At 39.8% G+C, this 13,079-nt stretch overlaps 1 protein-coding gene across 5 annotated transcripts in view; it reads right to left on the bottom strand.

Annotated features, from left to right (window-relative positions):
- Positions 1 to 13,079, bottom strand: part of LOC100691640 (phospholipid phosphatase-related protein type 5) — a 63,556-nt gene that overhangs the window by 34,242 nt on the left and 16,235 nt on the right. Inside the window, exon 2 of one of the 5 annotated variants that reach the window (XM_013272978.3) lies at positions 6,365 to 6,428. The exons of the other annotated variants lie outside the window; for them this stretch is intronic. The gene's annotated coding sequence lies outside the window, so the exon portion shown is untranslated. The remainder of the gene's footprint in view (positions 1 to 6,364; positions 6,429 to 13,079) is intronic. 5 annotated transcript variants of the gene reach the window in all.

The raw sequence follows: 13,079 nt of genomic DNA on the forward strand, positions 1-13,079 counted from the left end.
AACTCACTGTTGTGAAAAGACTTCAGGGAGTCACCTGGCAAGGCAAACATGCCATCTACAAAACTCTTGCTTTAACTTCCTGTATATAATGTAACTTCAACTACACACAGAGCAAAAGATGCTTAACATGTTGAGTGCTTTTAACCGAAAGCTTCTAAAATGCTATTTTAGTTTATGCGATAATGCCAAGCAGACTTGTATTCATTCATTTGAAATAAAGAGATGTGCTGGAGGAGCTTCATCTTCCTTTACAGCACCAAAAGAGAAAGGTTTCACAGTGGCAGATGGCTGGAAAAGTGACATAACACTGAGAAACGTCCTCCAACATGTTTATGCTCTTCAGCAAACAGAGAGCCCACATGGATTAATGCTATAGGGAGGGGAAGGGGAGGCTTAGATACTATTCTGCTTTATTACACATAAAGGAGCACTGAAGATGGGATGGAGAGGGTGACCTAATTTAAACTCCATTCATTACACTTTGCTGTCTGATCTGCAAGTCTACACGTTTCTCTGCAGTGTTTTTGTAAACAGTTATTGAATTTCAATGAATGGATTCCCTACATGAGCAACAAGATCAAATAATTGATCTGTTCCCCGTGGCAATATGCAGAAGTAATCTACATAACTCTGTTTATGGGAGACGTCTCACCGAAGGTCCCAAATGAAGAGAGCATCATCATGTAGGCCCTTCGAGCGAGATCTTTAAAAAACACACACGTACAGGCACCCACAGCCTGTAGTTTCTATATAGACTAATAATGTCAAGCAACTCATTTCTCCAAGTTTTTTTTTTCCATCTTCGTTTCCCTTTACATGAGCTTTGTGTGTGTTTTTGTGTTTCAGTATGTGGGTGTGTTTCCGTGAGTGTCTGTAGGCATGTGGGTGCATTCCCATGTCTGAGCAGGAACTCTGACACAGATACGCTGTGTTGAACATTTCTTGCCATCATCCATTTCTCTCTTCTGCCCGAGCTACAGAAGGCTTGAGGGAGGGAGGTGTAGATAGTGGGAGGAAGAGAGCGAGGGAGGTCTGCGAACAACCATCAAAGTTTAAACAACGTTTGAAAACAACTGCAAAAAAACCTTCCTGGGAGATTACGCGTCATTTTGGTATCTACTTTTGCTCTACGCAACCGTCAGTGTCTGTGTACTATATGTCCCATCAGACTTATACATCTTGTACTATGATTTACTCAGTACATTTTCCTTTTTTGTTCTGCATAAGCCTTAGAATTAAGTATCATGTTTGCTTGTAGTCAGAAGATTCAAATTTTCACAAGAAAGTCAAAGGAGATCATAGTGAGCCTTACGGGATTTTAACACTTCAACACTTTTACAGGACCTGCCTATCCCCAAGTCACTTTCCTGGCTTTTTGGGGGGGGTTATCAAGGTGTTCGCAAGCCAGTCTCTCCACTGTCCTTGGTCCTGAATATGACTGAAGCCTGAAGCATCTCACCTAGGAGGCATGATGTAAGAGGGTTTGAAGCCCAAGTAATCCAAGCAGCTATGCTGTCTAAGGCAACTTGCCCCTGGTAAGATTTCCCAAGACATAATGTATCCTGATTGAGAGGCCAGACTAAGTGCATTTCAAAAGAGCCCTTTGACAATGATACCTAATACCCACCCTGGGTATTAGGGAGGAGCTCATTCACGACCACCGGCTGGCCAGTGGGGCCCTTTAAGGACTAAGCCAGAGCTACCTGCATAGGTCCATCCTCCTCTGGGCCCCACCAGCAGCAAGAGCAGCCAAAGAGCTCATGCGCTTTGTGGACTGGGTTGGTGTCAAAAGCTCTTGGTCTTTGCTAAACCACTCCCCAGTTGCTAAAACTGGCTAAAACTTCTCCATTTGGACAGATTGATATTCTTGAGTAATTAAAGTTCTTTAACTTGGTAAAACCAGCAAATATACATAGCATCCCTACTGATTACAAATTTAGAGCTGATATATAACATTTAATCCATCTTTATTACACACAAACAAGAAACCAAATCCCTGCATATTCTGCAGGCACTGCCAGTTTGCCTTAATATCTGTAAAGGTCAAAGCAACTTCAAGTTGATGGTTTCTAATTAGCATCGAGGAACATCCTGCACAAGTCACCTTGGAATATTAATTTGCATAAAATTATTTCTAAAGCATCATGAAAAGCACTGATGAATTAAAGTTGCAGGGTGGTAATGAAGGGCTATGGCAGGCCAAATGTCATTCTGTCACAAGTCATCTTCACACATGCTCTTTAACCAGGATACTGCCGTTGTAGATTCATTAACATCTTCGCTACAATAGTAACCAGCAGAAGTGCTTAAATTTTGAATTTTTACACAGTAAGTCTTCCTCGCAGCCACTGAAAATAAATTTCTTCTTTATTGCCCCCATAAGTCCTGACTCTGGCACCCTTTGAATCCAGTCGGTCCACCTGTTTGTCCCACTTAAAGAACTGCTCACCAGATGGTCCACACCTTGCCCTTTCAATTCTGTCCTCATTTTTGTTCAGGGTGTACACACATAAGACCTCCGCCTAATTCTCACATACAAAATAAAACAAAATCTTTTCTTTCTTTCTTTTTTTTTCTTTTTAAACGTAGCATAATTACATTTTATTAAAATGTATCTTGCACTGGCTTTATATCTGGCACTTGTAAATGTTCAATGTTTCTCTTAGTAATTTATCAGCTCTTTGTTAAATTCTTCAGAGGCTATTTGGGAAACTCGCCTGGAAACAGAAACAAAGCATGGTAAAATTGTAATGAACCAGCCTGCATTCACACAAAAGTCTTCCTAATCAAACAATAAATATGTAATTTCTGCACGCCTTCAAGAGCAACAACTATCATGTGGAGGATAAGACAAAAATTCAAATTAATTCACTTTCATTTTAAGAAATGTGATGGTAGAGTGCAGAATGGGTGAGCAACGACAACTCACTGCTGTAAACATCAAATGTCTCCAAAAACCTGCAAATACATGACAACACGAAGCCAGTAATGATCGACCTCAAAGCCCAAAGAGATGCTCAAATGTGTGCCAGCCCCAACCAAGCAGCCAGAACCTGATTTTCAACAGGTCACCGAAGCACACATGAACAGGCTTGCGGAATTGAAAATAGTAGAGTAAATGTTGCCCTTTTCTTCAATACAAGCGCTGCTGACACAACATTTTGAAGTGCTCCTTGTGTTTGCTTTTACCAATTCTGCTGGTGGCTCAGCAGTATAACACTAAAAGAATGACCTTGTGTATGCCCGTCTTATTTTCAGAGTATTTGTGTACAAGTATTTGTGCGGATATTTAGCCATACGTAAGGTTTAATGTTAATATTATGAATTGCTAAGCAAACCAACATCACTCAGGTGATAATTAAGAGTGATGCATGAGGAGCAGTAGAATGATTTGGCACCAAACTTGGTTTCAAGGCACAAAACAACCAAATTATATTTAGGGAAGGATCGTCGTGTTGGGTAAAATACCAATTTTTAAGATTAGACGAGCTTTGTTGGTTGTAATACTTGCTAAAGTTAATCACGGTCAGTTAAATCTGTACACAAACTGTGTCGCTCACACACCTTAGAGCCAATCAGCCATCATACCGACTAGTGAGTGATCACTAACTGCTGACTTACTTCACTTTCAGTGTTATTACTTGTTAACAATCATGGATATGGAGGATAATGATAGTGTGCCAAGTGTAGAGTGACAAGTTGCTGGTTTACTATTACTATTATATATATTCTATAAGAAATGGATCCACATAATCATAGTGTCAAGAGGGCAGAGAAAGTCTGTGGCTATCACATATGTTATCACAAAAAAAAGGTCTAAATAAATTTGCTTGTTATCTTCTCTGAATGTGAAAATTAGCAGTTGGTTTTATGCCACAAAGCGTGTTCCTTTCAGTGCTCTGTCAGTCTGTTTCAAGAGATGTGAAATTAATCTTTCAGAGACTATAATGGATAAAACACTAAAGCCTTGAAACGTTGAATGCCAGTTCAACGACAGGAAATAAGACAATGGCTTCTGTTCACATATTTAAAAAGATAAAAAAAAATCAAATATGAAGAAACTAAATATTTCATGCATTTTTCAAGTCTTGGTGGACAGTGAGGTTTGAAAGGCCTACTGTCACGCAAACACAACTATATGCTTGTAAATCTTTGAAATAAGAAAGATCCAAGCAGCCGTACTGTACTGTACAGTAAATATCATAGCACAGCCAGGAATAGGCATCCCTGTTTATGAATCACATAGATTTGTTATTTCTAGCCTGCTGCTTCAGAATCTGGAACAATGTTGCCAGCAGAAACGATGATGAAAAAAAGGGATTACACTGTTATGCAATAAAACCCAATTTGACTTAGATACTAAAATCTGTCAGGATAAATTTAGCCATGGGATTAAATCAGATTTGTAAATTGCAAAAGATTCAAGAGCTTGACCTCTTTCCATCTGACCCAGTAAACTGAAATCACTTATCAGACCATGTAATTAAGACTTAATGCTTACACCTCTGCACTTCAAAGGGAGTAAAAGCAAGAAATCAAAGAGACTAATACGGGACTCATGTGACAGAAAATGAGGAAAATCTCCTTCCCCTAAAAGCCCTTTAACTGGAAAGGGGGAAAATGAAATGTGACAATAATGGTGCATTATGGGTAGGGAAACTAGAGGTGAAAATAGAGTGGGCATCACTAATGTCTCCTGGGGCCAAACTGTGAGTTCGCACATAACTGCTGCATGTCTACCGTCGGCCTGTGTGGAGCAGCCAGATGGCAGAAAAGTCAACTGCTAAAGTCAAACATGTTTACAGAAGGTGAGAATGTGTGGATGGAGGCTGGTGACGAGATGACAGCGTCCTGCTGCAAGACGACAAATGTCACAGCGCTCAGGATGAACTGGAGGCATGCTGCTGCTTTTTGCTAACAGCAGGTCTGCAGTGTTTTTAAATGAATATACACTCTATACTATAACTGAGTCATAATGAGCACGAGTGAAGCTGAGTAAGCCTACATTTAAGAGATAATTTTCTATATTTTAAATATGGTTTTGCACATTTGAAATTTCATTTATATAAATTAGTTATGTTGTTTTTTATTTTTTTGACTCATGCATATTAGGTGCGCCTGAGTAACTGGATGTAAATGTTCTGCAATAAAATCTACTTTGGAAAAGTCTCAATTCATTGCTTCCAAGGAGCCAGACTTTATTGTAATTTTTTTTAATGTGCTCTTAGTTCTCCAGGCTTTCTAACTGAATGCTTTTTTCTAACTAATTTTCAGTCCAGGCTGTAGTTTTTATGTCATTTATCACTGACCCATGAATCATTCAAGCATGAAAAAGCCCCCTAACTCAAGGGACGAACTAGTATTGGATCTACAAATAACAGAAAACTTAGCAGCCTGTCGCAAAAACACAGAATTTGTTCCCAATTATTTAAACAAATCTACAAAAAATGCCAAACATAACACAGTTTGACAGGCATATAATAGTATTTTTGCACCAACAAGGTGATTCCCAAATAGCTATTAGCTGAAAACTTGGCATATCTCAGCGCAGTGTGCAGTGTGTCCTTGGCAGGCCTAAAAAGCTATCTGCAGCAGATAAACAGCATCTGGAAGTCATGTCCTTAAGAAATAGGAAAAAAAATCCAGCAAAGACCTGACACAAGACCTGAAACATTTATCTCTACTGTTGACTGAAGCCTCATCAGAAATGGTTTTAGTGGAAGGGTGGGCTTCCCTTGTTAAGGAAGGGAGGCAGGGAGAAAAGGCTGTATATAACAATATATACAGAAGATGCCAGACGTGAGTATCTACAGCTGTCTGTAAAACACAGTGGAGGCTCTGTCATAGTTTCTGGCTGCTTCTCAGACAGTGTTGTTGGAGATGTTATTAAAAATTGATGAATTATGAATGCAGAAAAGTACAAGCAGATCTTGATCCATTATGCAATACCATCTGAAAAGCATCTGACTGGCAACAGCTTCATTTGTTAGCATGAAAATGATCCAACAGACACAATGAAACACTATCAATCATGGATTGGCCTTCCCAGAGCCCAGACCTCAACATTACTGAAGCAGTGTGAGATCATCTTGACAGAGAACAGAACAGCAGCCAACATCCAAAGAAGAGCTTTGAATCACCTCCAAGAAACGTGGAGAATTATTCCTGAAGACTACTTAAAGAAATGAGAAGAAAGCTTTCCCAGTAGAGTTAAGGCTGTGTTGGAGAAAAAAGACATATCAAATATTTAATTTCAAGCTTGTTAAAACTATACAAACTCTGTTTTTGTCTAATATAAAGTATGTATCTAAGCATGCTTTATGCTTTTAAAGGGACAGTTCAACCCATAATCAAATTTACTTACATTTTTCCTCTGACTGCCTCCCTCAGCTGACTGGTAATATTGGCTTGTTACACGCTTCTTTTAACTGGCGGATGCAAACAGCAGAAAGATAATTGTTTCTAGATGATACATATCACGTTACAAGTATCATTTAGTTCTATTATATTAAAGAGAAAGCAAACATTTTTGCAGCAGATAACTCCAAAACCAGACAACCCACACCAAAACAGTCTATGTGGATGAACATCACAACAGGGCAGAAGAAAAATGTGTAAATTTAGTTAATAAGGAAATTATTAGCTTGATTTTTTGTTGTCCTGTCCCTTTAATCTTTCATTGAATTGTTAAATACATTAGGTCCTCAATAATACCTCCTTTAACCTCGACCACAGTTGTATACATAATATAACTGAATGAACATATTTTAATAATGTCACCAAAAACAAATCATTATGATCTCTGCAAAAATATCTGGCACACATTAGCTTGTGAAGGTGTTTCTCATAAAGTGGCCGCAAAACGTTTAACCTTCTTCTCATTATATGTTACTAAACACCTAAATGGTCTGTTTTTTTTAATGTGCCAACATTAATCAGCCACAATTAAAAACACATCCAAACAAATTAACCTCTAAACCAAAAGCTGGCATCTTCAGCTGAAAGGCTTTTTATATTTGCACGGCTTCAGATGACTTCAGAGTTACAACACTCACAGAGCTTCACTGAAAACATTTCACCTAAATTAGAGTGAGACGAGGCAGCAACACCTCTCCTCTTTTCCTGATGAGCCACATGATTACTCGCTCACGTGATTGGAGCCACTAAATATTTTACAGCAGCTGAGATCTCGATCTGTGCGTCTCTATGAGTTTCAGCAGATTTCCAGATAAAAAGAAGCAAAGGTGTCGTGCGCATGCAGCCTCTGGGACAGAAACGGCTCAAGCAGAGCACCAGTACGATACATCACAGGGACACTGAGCCTTAAAAACATATTTGTTAAATAGATGAGTGTGATTACATGTGATAACAAAGTCAAAAAAAAAACCTCACTAAAGGAAATCATAATCAGCATTGATAACTAGCAAATGAATGGGCTTGACTGCCGCCTGGTGTCACTGGGTTGTATTACAACACACTGAGCAAGAGGACTACAAGATGGATTAGATGGAAAACCTTGGTCAAGCCAGAGGGATAGAGCCTTTAAGAGAGCACTGGGAGAAGCAGCAGAGGGTTAGGGTTAGTGGAAGTGGAAGAAGATAAACAGACAGATAAAAGAGTTAATGAGACATTAGTACATCACAGAGTGCGGCCGGGCAAAGCCGCTGGGAAATAAAACTAGGAGTGGAAGCAGGGAGGAGGGGAAAACAGGGGAGAGGAGGTGCAAGAGAGTAAATGAGGATATATGAGAGTGAAAGAGGGTGAAGTGGAGAGTGAGGTAAAATAAAAAAAGGGAACAAGGGAAATGAAGAGGATCAAATCATTTTATTTTATTTTTGGGCGGGGGGCACCCACATGTCCTCCACTCTTTTCCCCGTCTCTCTCTCTCTCTCTCTCTTTTCTCCCAGTGCTTTTGTTTCTCTGATGGGTTTATTTATCTTAAAATCACCCATCCTTCCCTCCCCCCCTTTTCCCGTTATCTGTCAAAAACATCTTTCCTCAATAATTTTCAAACCCACGCTTTCTGTGTCTCCCCTTCTCGCTGCATTTCCTTTTATGTCTCTCAATCATCCTCACTGTCAGAATATCTTTGTCTCTCTGTGTCCACAGTCTCTCACTGGCTCCCTCACCCCTTTTTTTTTCTTTCAGCTCTCTGTCTCGCTCTCTCTCTCTTTCTCTCCCCATAGCAAACAAATGCATTTAGAGCTTCCTCGTGCCGGTGGACTACATATCCATGAATAGTGCATTTAAATGTTCACTGCTACACACCAAAGAACAATCACATAATTCTATAAAATCCCCAGTCCTCAAGCACACATGCCCCCGCATCTTACAAACAGGGAGGAATAAAAGGAAGAGGCTCACTCGCACAAACACGCCGCCAGAATAAAAGCCTACAGTGCAGTTAAAGGTTTTTATGCCAACGCTATCTTGCTTATGAATATACACATGTATTTGCTTTTTTAAAAATAAACAGTTAGTTGACATGCATCCCCCTTTTCTATTAGAATTTCAGCCTTTAAAAAACAGCACTTTTGCAGAATAATTTAAATCTAACTTGATTTTAATGTGTTCTGGAAAAAGGGTGTACAATTTAGGAATTAAGCTGACCTTATTTAGAGCTACATGTAGGATAACCAGCACTGAGAGCCAACCTCTATATCTGACTCCTGTAATGACGTGTAGCTCAGAATAGAAGGAAGAGTTTAAAGATTATATCTTAGACACAGATTTTATTGAAAGTCTTTTTCCAGCATCTTGTTGTTCTATTTCTAAAACAGTTAGCTCTGATGCTGCTGCAGATATTTAGCTACTCTACTGATTACCTGCAGATGACAGGGACCTACAGTATACTGAGATATCCATACAGTACAGGATCTCTATTCCTCCCATCCCTTTCTTCCTCCCTCCCTAAAGGGATAAAAGGTGGGAAGCAGCACAGCTAACAAGTGTTTCAAACATCCACCCAGAATATTGAGAAATCCCAGAGCAGCAGACAGGCGGGCAGGTGCTATTCATGGAGTCAGAGAGATAATGAGGAGAAAACTAGGGAGAGAATGATGTGCCAATGAACTGTTACAGTGTCTTCATGGGAGTATGTGTGTGTCTTGAGGAGGGAGGGGACGTAGAAAAATGAATCTGTGCAGGCACCCAAAAATTACCAGGAAAGTATGACGCTCTAGTGTAAAGTTAATGTGCTCAGGGATGTTACGAAACTGAATTAATTTTTTTCTTATCTTTCCTTTGTGGCATGAGGAAATGTTGATTGTGAATAAATGGATCATAACAAAGTTAAAAAGAAGTTAATGGCAATCATTAGCACTATTACAAAACGACTTACGGGGATGTACAGTACTTTAGCAATAACGTTTAATCTACTGGAGCGTTTTAATTTAAGTAAAGCTGGACTAAAAGCACGTATGAAAAGGAACACTAATGGAACAGGTAATGGGGACACTTTATGCTTTTTCTTAATTTCTGTCATATATAAACTGACAGCAATGGATGAGATGGTCATCTCGAGCACACAGCTCTGACTCATAAACCAACCAATCAGAAGAAAATCGGGTTATTCTACAGTCATAAGGAAAACAGTGGTTGGATCAAAATAATTGTGACTTGTGATCTGGCAATATTGTTACCTTTGAAATGCGGTCTACAAAGCAGCTTTGGTGATGACAGCGATAACACGGAGTCAGTCTGCTGTCAGTTTCCAATTAAAATGGGTCAAGATGGCAATTACTTGCAATCTGTTTGTGAAATACAGTGAATAACTATGAGAAATGGTTAAAAATTGCAAATTTGTTGCTGTCTGTTCCAAATCTGTTTCCGTCTACATACACAAAGAGAGTCAGACAGAACCTCACATAGCTGAAAACTTCTATTTGTGGAGAAATTCCTCCACAAATAGTTTAACTGCAAAATGACATAGTGGTTTGACATAGGAGGAAAACCAGCTGGCAACAAATTGAGTCAGGTCCCCTTTTACGCAGATGCACGTCACAGATGATTTGCACTCACTGGCGCAGACTGGATTAGATCAGTTGCAAAGGGTGGGCAATCTGTCTGCATTTATAAATTAGAAGGCAATTATTTGCCAACCTTTCCCAATCTCAGAGCGATTGCATTCAGTCTGAGTCAGACAATAACTCTTTAAAGAAAGGTTGCCTTCCATCAGCCAATGATCAACCTATCATTAATGGAAGCCTTAAAAGAAGAGAAGCTAAAGTGGCTTGTTTCAGGCAAGCCACTTTAGCTGTTTTGAACTGGGAATCATGCAAAGCTGCTGCAATAGAGACTAAAAATGAAGCAGGCAACAAGTAGCCTAGTCATGTTTATTACTTTGTATCTGAGAAAATATTGTGTTTCTTCTTCCTAGCACAAATGAACCAAAAAGAAATATTTACAAAAAAGCAAAAGATATATCAAGCACATTGCCTGAAGGTAGAAGATGTACTGAGATGATGTCATACCCAGCAGGGACTGTGGATGAAGTGAGCGCATGTAAGGAGAAGGCTTTGGTGGAGGCAAGTGTCGGTCTGATGTATTAGCAACACTGTTTATTAAAGCAAACTAGGCTAGGCTAGAGAATTTGTTTTTAAAAACTGAAATGGTAAAAAGATGCTAGATTTGTGTCTGTCCTGAGTAACATAACATATTAACAAGCAAACTGATGCCAGGGCTGAATCCAACAACATGGATGAAACAAAAGAGAAGTTTGCTCTGTATTTGTCAGGATCAGTACTGCCCCCAGAAATGATGGTGATATTTATGCTCTGTTTTTCTAAAAGGGATGAAACCATCTTTTTGGAATGAGTTCAGCGTCTCTATTTTTCTGAATACTGAAAATATCAGAAGGAGCTAGTCTTTTTCAGAGATCTAAATTATGATTAGGCGAGCACTCCACTGTTTTAGCACCGCATTGTAACACTGTCACAGATGGACAAAGGATCAAAACAGATGCAGCAGAATCAGAGATTTAAATTTTTCATTCTTGTCGCACTCAAATAACAACCGGCTCAGTGACATCGCTTCAGACAAGTCATTTCACGCAGCTCCCTCTGAGACACAAAAAGGCTTTGCACAACTTTTTTACATATGCACGAACACTCCCCAATGCATGTAAACAAACTGATGCGTAAAAACAGCAGCGTTTAACCAACCAAGAGCCTAAATATTAAAACTTTTGTCTTGCTTTGGATGCTACAAGTGAAAACTGTTTCACTAGAAAGAAAAAGCAAAGGCGCCTGTGAATGTTTTGAACTTTCAATATCAAGAAATTTGTGACTTGCCAGATATCCTCAGTATGTTTTAGGATTAAGGATGTAAATTAGTACAGTTGCATATAAATGCACCTATTTATTAAAACTTTTAATAAATAGCCTCACTGACTACTTTAAATTTGACTTTGAATTTGTGGTTTAATGAGAATGGTCCAAAAAAGAGAAATCAGTTCTCTGGGCACAGATGCTTTGATTATGCCAGAGGAGAATTAGCAGACTCCTTTGAGTTGACAAGAAGGCAACGGTAACTCGTTACAAACACGGCGTCCAGAAGAGAATCAACACAGAATGTCAAACCTCGAAGGAGATGGGCTACAGCAGCAGAAGACCACACCGCATGTCACTCCTATGAGCTGAGGCTACAATTCACATGAGGTCACCAAAATTGGACAATAGAAAGCCGGAAAAATGTTGCCTTGTCCAGACCAAATTTCTGCTGGAACATTTAAATCGTTGGGTCAGAATTTGATGTAAACCACATTAAAACATGTCTTGTATCAGTGGTTCAGGATGGTGATGGTGTAATGGTGTGGGGGATAGTTTTTCTTACACATCAAACTATGTCCATGTACTGATGGACTGAGCTTCTCAAACTGGTTTCTTGAACACAACAATAATTTCCCTGTACTCAAAAGACCTCCACAGTCGCCAGATCTCAATCAAACAGAAGACCTTGGGATATGGTAGAACAGGAGATCATCGTGGGTGTGTAGCCAGCTATGACGCTGTCATGTCGACATGGACCAATGTCTCTGATGGATATTTCCAACACCTTGTTGAATCTATTCCATGAAGAATTAAGGCAAATTTGAAAGCAATAGAGGTTCAACCGGGTGCAAGTAAGATGTATATAACTAGATGGCCAGTGAATCTATTACTGACTATTAAAAAATTACTATGCGAGCACATACTGGGGTATCTACAGAAAAGCTCAGCTATGAGAGCTGCAAGCTGACATGAACTAACACCTCAGAGTATCATCAGACAGCATAAGCTGCAGACCTGAAATATTATGTGGTCTGATGCTGAGCAGTCTGTTTATTTTACAGAACTTGCTATGCCACAGGAGGATGCAGCCAACGAGGCGTGAGGAAGGAGCGAAGAGGAGGAAGCTTAGCGAGCCCGAGCTGGCCGAAAAGTAAAGCTGGAAAGCCTGCGCACACGCTTCACGAGCTGTGTGCCACGAATTAATAACCACAGCACATTAACAGTTGACAGTAATAATTATCATATTTTACTATTGTTGCAGCTGATACAACACTACTATTTGACGGCTGCAGTGAGAACAGTCAATTTGTAGTCACTCCCACTTCGATACTATGTAACTCGACTTCAGTACAGATTTTCACAGTAGGCCCGCCTGGCCTAGATCACACCAAAGAACAGCCCTCCTCCCACCCACCAGTGTCTAAAGCAAGTCAGGAGCCAGTCGTATCAAAATGACTTTTTAAAGAGGATCCTTTGAAGCCGTGCCTCTGTTAGGCCCCAGACCAGCCTCTTGTGTGGCTTCACAGCTGCAGAAGCAGCATGAAGCAAAAACAAAAGAGAGCAGCAAGGACGGAGAGATAGAGCGGCGAGTGAGGACGACTAATCTGCTGTCCATTATGTTGTTTTCATCACATGCAGTTTAAAGGAAAATGGTGTAAACGCTTTCTTGTTTTAACAGGAAAGTGATAGGGCCAGTTCTCACATTTTAATCAAGCAGAGGGAGAGAGAGAGGGAAAAAACAATCACTAAAGGGGGGGCGACACAAGCACGATCACAGGGGAAGAGAAATACAGACAAGTGCGGTGAGAT

This window comes from Oreochromis niloticus, linkage group LG6 (genome assembly GCF_001858045.2).
Source record: "Oreochromis niloticus isolate F11D_XX linkage group LG6, O_niloticus_UMD_NMBU, whole genome shotgun sequence".
NCBI classification, from domain to species: Eukaryota; Metazoa; Chordata; class Actinopteri; order Cichliformes; family Cichlidae; genus Oreochromis; species Oreochromis niloticus.